This window comes from Condylura cristata, unplaced genomic scaffold (assembly GCF_000260355.1).
Source record: "Condylura cristata isolate star-nosed mole 26May11 unplaced genomic scaffold, ConCri1.0 scaffold00027, whole genome shotgun sequence".
NCBI classification, from domain to species: domain Eukaryota; kingdom Metazoa; phylum Chordata; class Mammalia; order Eulipotyphla; family Talpidae; genus Condylura; species Condylura cristata.
This window is the reverse complement of record NW_004567128.1, coordinates 5,831,417-5,836,896: the sequence shown is the minus strand read 5'-3', so window position 1 is coordinate 5,836,896 and position 5,480 is coordinate 5,831,417. Positions and strand designations below refer to the sequence as shown.

The window sequence follows — 5,480 nt, the reverse complement described above, 5'->3', positions numbered from 1 at the left end:
TCTGTCTCTAGTGAAGCCTCTCACCACCCCTGAGCCTCTGGCCTGTACCCCAGTTCTGTATGCACAAAATTAAAAAATTAAAATTAAAATTAAAATTAAAAAAATCTTTAAAAAATCAGACATTAGTTGATGGCTTCTTTCCGCATTCAATAATTTCCCGACAATGAAGAACCAACCATTTTTTTCAACTAGTCTCCTTAATGTCCAAGAGTTAACTATCATAAAAGTGAAAACTAATTATGACTTCTCAAGACAGGCTCATTATTTCCAGAGACTAAGACAACACCCAAAAAAAAAATGATTAGAAAATCTGCAGTTTGTTAAACCATGACATCAAATAGAAAACCTGCCAATTTAAAGTTGGTGTTTTATTCCTTGATATTATATTTCAAATCTGACTTAAACTCTAAAAAAAAAATTTACATAGGTATGGAAATCCCAAGGGCAGGGATTTATATTTGGTTTTGGGGTTTGTTTGTTTTTTGTTTGTTGTAACCTGGGCGACTAGGACACTACCTGCCTTCAGCACACTGGAATACTGTACGGTCAACCCCACACCTGATGCCCACCACTTTCCCACCACACCTAATGCCTTCTAGTAAACTGCTGGCCTTTGAATAACAATGAGACATTCACAAACCTGGGAAACCAATCACACCAAAGTTGGTAGTTCACTGTTTTGAAGTTTGTTTAAAAAAAGATTTATTTATACATACATGAATTCACCAGAGAGAGTAGGGAGCAGAACAGGCAGATCTACTGACATATATTGCTGAGGGGAGCAGTGGCGAGACAGGCCTGCTGCGCCATGTGGGTTACCTCCCTGGCCAGCCAGGGACTAAACTTGTGCTGCAGTGGCTGGTGATAATAGCAATGTCTTTAACCCCTGTGCCATGAGAGAGTCCCCACTGTCTTGAAGTATTAAACAAAAACTATTTACCCATTTCTTAAGCATTCATATTTTTCTACTTTTCCTATTTTCTACTCTTCACCAAATATTTGAATCCTGCTTTTATTTGTTTTAATTGATTTATGCATACAGAACTTGGGTACAAGCCAGAGGTGAAGGGGCAGTGCGAGGATTCACCAGAGACAGAGTGGGGAGCAGAACAGGCAGATTGACAAAGTACACTGCTGAGGGGCGAAGCATGCAGTCAGGAGAGGTCTGCTACGGCATGTGGGTCAGCTCCCGGGCTGGGGGTCAAACTTGTGCTGAAGTGGCTGCAGCCAGTTTCCTAGTGCTGTGCTGTGCTTTAACCCATGTGCCACCAGGAAGGTCCTTGAATCCTGCTTTTAAAATAAATCAAGACATTAAGATATTCTATAGAGACCAAATAGCCTTTAAAGTAGGTGATTATGATGCATTAAAGTAAAATTCAAGATGGCATATGAGCATTTGGAAAGATTCTCAACATCATATGTCATCAGGAAAATGCAAATTAAAATAAGATACAAGTACCTACCTGTTAGAATGGGCAAAATCCAAAACACTGACAATGCTGATGAAAGCATGGAGCAACAGGAATTCTTGGGGGGGTGGGGGGGAGGGAGAGTACAAAAGGTACAGCCACCATGGAAGAGAGTTTGGCAGTTTTTTATTAAGCTTATTAAATAACCCACATATGGCACAGCAGAACACTCCTGTCTCCCTGCTGCTCCCCTCAGCTGTGTATTTCAATAAATCTGCCTGTTCTGCTCCCTACTCTGTTGAGTCATCTAAACCTCCCCTCCCCTAAAACACACACCTCTGGCCTACAGCCCAGTTCTTCTATGCATAAAAAATAAATAAATAAATCTAAAAGTTGCCATTATTAAAAATAATAAATTTTTTAAAATAAATATTTTAAAAAACAAATAGGCTTACTAAATATATGCTCACCATAAGATCCAGAAATCATACTCCTTGGTATTATATTGACCTTAGGAGTTGAAAATTTAGGTGCATGTGGATGTTTATTGCAACTTCAGCCATAATTGTCAAAAATCTGAAAGCAACCAAGATGTTCTGTTGTTTTCTGGAACTTTGAGCATCCAGTCAGAAGAGTAGTACTCAGCACTAAAAAGAAGCAAGCCATCAAGCTACAAAATGTAGGAATCTTGAATTGCTAAGTGAAAGACACCAATCTGGAAATGCTACACACTGCATGATTCCAACCACAGGACATTCTAAAAAGGGCGCTATTCGGGAGACTGGAGACATGAAAAGATCAGTGACTGGAAGGGGGAGTGGGGAGAGGAAGGGAGGAAGGCATGAGTAGGTGGAACACAGGGATTTGAAGTGGAAATCATTATAATATAATGATGGGTGCATGTCAATAAACGTTTGTCCAACCCACAGGATGTACAACTCCAAGGGTGAACCCTAGGCAAGCTATGGACCTTGGGTGATTATGCTGTTACCATCAGTTCATCAAATTTAAGAAATCTATCACTCTGGAGGAAGACCTGGATAAAGTGCATGTGCAGAGCTGAGGATATATAGGAACGCTGTGTAACTTCCCCTCAAGTATGCTGTGAACCTAAAATGACTGACAAAAATAAATCTATTTTTTAAAATAAGAACATACAGGGGCCCTCCCTGGTGGCACAGCGCATTAAAGCACAGCACTAAGAAGCTAAAGCCACTTCCACATGAGTTCGATTCCCGCCTGCCCCGGAGGTGACCATATGGAGCTGCAGACCTCTCCTGACCCGCCCGCTGCTCCCCTCAGCAGTGTACTTCATCCATCTGCCTGTTCTACTGCCCACTCTGTCTCTGGTGAAGCCTCTCGCCAGCCCCTGAGCCTCTGGCCTGCACCCCAGTTTTGTATGCACAAATAAATAAATCTTTAAAAAAGAAAAAAAATTCCAGTTGGAATAATAATTGGTTGCTTTAAATTTAAAAAAAAAAAAACATACAAATATATTTCATCAAAAAAAAAATCCCTAAGACAGCTCACACTTCCATAACAAAGTAACCAGTGCAATGGTTTATTTTTACACCAAGGGACAAAATTAACTATTTTTGCAGACCATTTACTCCAGGTAAGATTTCTGACCTTCTTGGAACATTATGGTCATCTTAATTATATGCTTGTTAGGAGGAAACCTGGCTGTTAGTTACCATAGAAACCACCAGGCCCAGTTTGCACCTCCTTGAGCTGAGCAGTTTTACCTGTTGGGCCACTTAATTCTGAACTTACAGGTTCCTTTTTAACAGGGAAAAAGGCTAAAAAATTTGCATTTGTTTTAAAGAATGCCTAAGACACTCCTGGAGGACTGCAACTCCAGGTAAAGGGAGCACAGTGCTTTTGAACACACCATCCTCTACCCAAGCCTCCCCCATACTGGCAAGGTGGTAAAAATTAGGTGACTTTTGCTGCTGATTTGTTTGAATCTCTTATGATTACATTTCCCTGCCCAAGATGCCTTTGATGTTAATTTTTACCTGCCCGAAGAATAGTGGATTACTGCAATTTTGTTAGATTAAAGGGTAAAGATGTCGTTTGCTTTGCTAGACTGAATAAGGGAGCTTAAAGATTTACTACAATGAATCTTCTAGGGATGTCCCCTTTTGCCTGCTTTTGCAGCAATTTTTTGCAAGCAGGTTTCAATTAGACATCAAGAAGTTAATCTCATTCATGCAAAGGTACTGCCTCTTTTGGGTTGGTTTATTTCAATCATTTTTACCCCAAGGGAGCAGGGGTTCTAATCCTGGAGAGCCCCCTCTCCAGTTCCTTGTGAGCAGTAAACCAACATGTCAGATTTAATATGCCCCCTTTCTTTTCTCACACTCCACAAAATACGCCTGAACAGGTACCCAAGTGTCCCTTACTTGCTGTGTGGCCTCCATCACTGATTATTTCCTTTTCAGCTGCAAAGTTACAAGTTTAGTAAGTTTACTACACTATTCTGAACACTGCCTGTACTAGCCATGGTCTGTTTTCAGACACTGACCATTTTCTCTGGCCCAGCTCAACAGCAGTGGCAGAACTGTCAAGGACTTTTCAAGGGACAACGAGCCAGGATCCCTGTTATGTACTAATTATCTTTTCAGAAATCCCAAATTCTAAAAGGTGAAAGATTATAGCGCGCTCTAGACATATGCATGTTCCCTCAGTCTAAAAGGCAGTCTTAAGCAATGAAAAAAATAACCTACCGGCACAATGATATTATAAGTGAACCATAAAACCCTCTGTGTTCCTTTGGAACTAGATTTTAAAATACCACTCGCCACTCTAAATATTCCCTTGGTGATAGTAACTTTCCTACTGACTATCGCTTTTAAGAAAAGCTTCATGTCAAAAGAACTGTGGGTGCTTGGATGGTGGGGATGGTGCAAACCATTCCCCTCAACCATGTACAGTGTTGTAAACCAACATCACCTCAGTGAAAAAGCAAAGAACAGTTAAATGAGAGGTGGGGGGAGGACCTCATTTCACATTTTGGGTCTGATATTAAGAATATTCTCACCGTGCAGGCTGGTGACATCAACAGAGATCAGGCAGTCTTTCTCCGAGATGCAAAGAAAGCACAAAACAGCAGCATCTGCTGAGGAGCATCCCACCCCCTCATCCTCTTCCAAATATGCAGCAGCCAAAAGGAGGTGAGCAGGACACCAGTCACTTTCCAATTCTAGTCCAAGTCCAAGTAATAGGATGGAAAGTACAACTGTCCCCCACGCTGGACGTCTCGCGTCCACCAACAGCCCCCAGTAGAAAGCTTGGCTTTGGCTTGACACCCTTGGATGGCACTGAAGAGCCCCGCGCCCCTGGTTCTGCACCTGCCAGCGAGGTTTTCCAGATGAAAAGTAATCTCCGGAAGGGATGCACGGGTGGGGGGAGGCAGGCAGGTGGGCAGAATGAATGTGTCACCAGCAAAGAGGGGACAACCTACAGCCCGGGCCGCCGGCCCTGCAGCACGCGCCCTTCCAGCTCACATCCCTGCGAGGTGACTCGAATGCCCACCCTTCCCATCCACCCAGAAGGAGGGGCGCCGGTGGCCAGGAGAGGTGGAACCAGAACCAGCCAAAACAAACACCTCTTCCAGAACAGGGCAAACTTTGCGTCCGGCCGACCCCGGCGCCCCAGAAGGGTCGGGAGTGGGGGGAGGGAGGGGGAAGGCGTGTCAGGTCATCTCCAGGGAGGAGCCGTGCGCTCACCCCGCAGCGCAGATCGGCGGAGGCAGACGGTGGCCCCCGGGGGGCCGGAGCGTCGCCGCCCTCCTCGGAGGTGAAGCCCCCTCGCGGGCGCCCGAACAAGGCCTCCGGGGTCCCCCGGTCCCCGCGCCCGTCCCCCGCTTCTCAAAGAGCCGCCGTGGCAGGAGGAGCATACCCACCTGGTGCAGCGTCTCGGCGGGCAGCTGCGACGCCCGGAACAGGTCGGCCACCGGGCCGGCGGCAGCGGTGGCCACGCTGGGGGCGGCCCTGGAGGCCTCCGAGGGCCCCCCGCCTGCGGCGCCGGCGCAGCGCCCGAAGAGCTCGGAGTAGCACTGCTGCTCGC

General features: G+C 45.3%; 1 protein-coding gene across 2 annotated transcripts in view; it reads right to left on the bottom strand.

Moving 5' to 3' along the window:
* REPS2 (RALBP1 associated Eps domain containing 2) overlaps positions 1-5,474 on the bottom strand; it is a 155,954-nt gene extending 150,480 nt beyond the window's left edge. For both annotated transcript variants that reach the window (XM_004689887.2, XM_004689888.2), the window contains exon 1: positions 5,317-5,474. The gene's annotated coding sequence lies outside the window, so the exon portion shown is untranslated. The remainder of the gene's footprint in view (positions 1-5,316) is intronic.
* Positions 5,475-5,480: the final 6 nt, after the last annotated feature.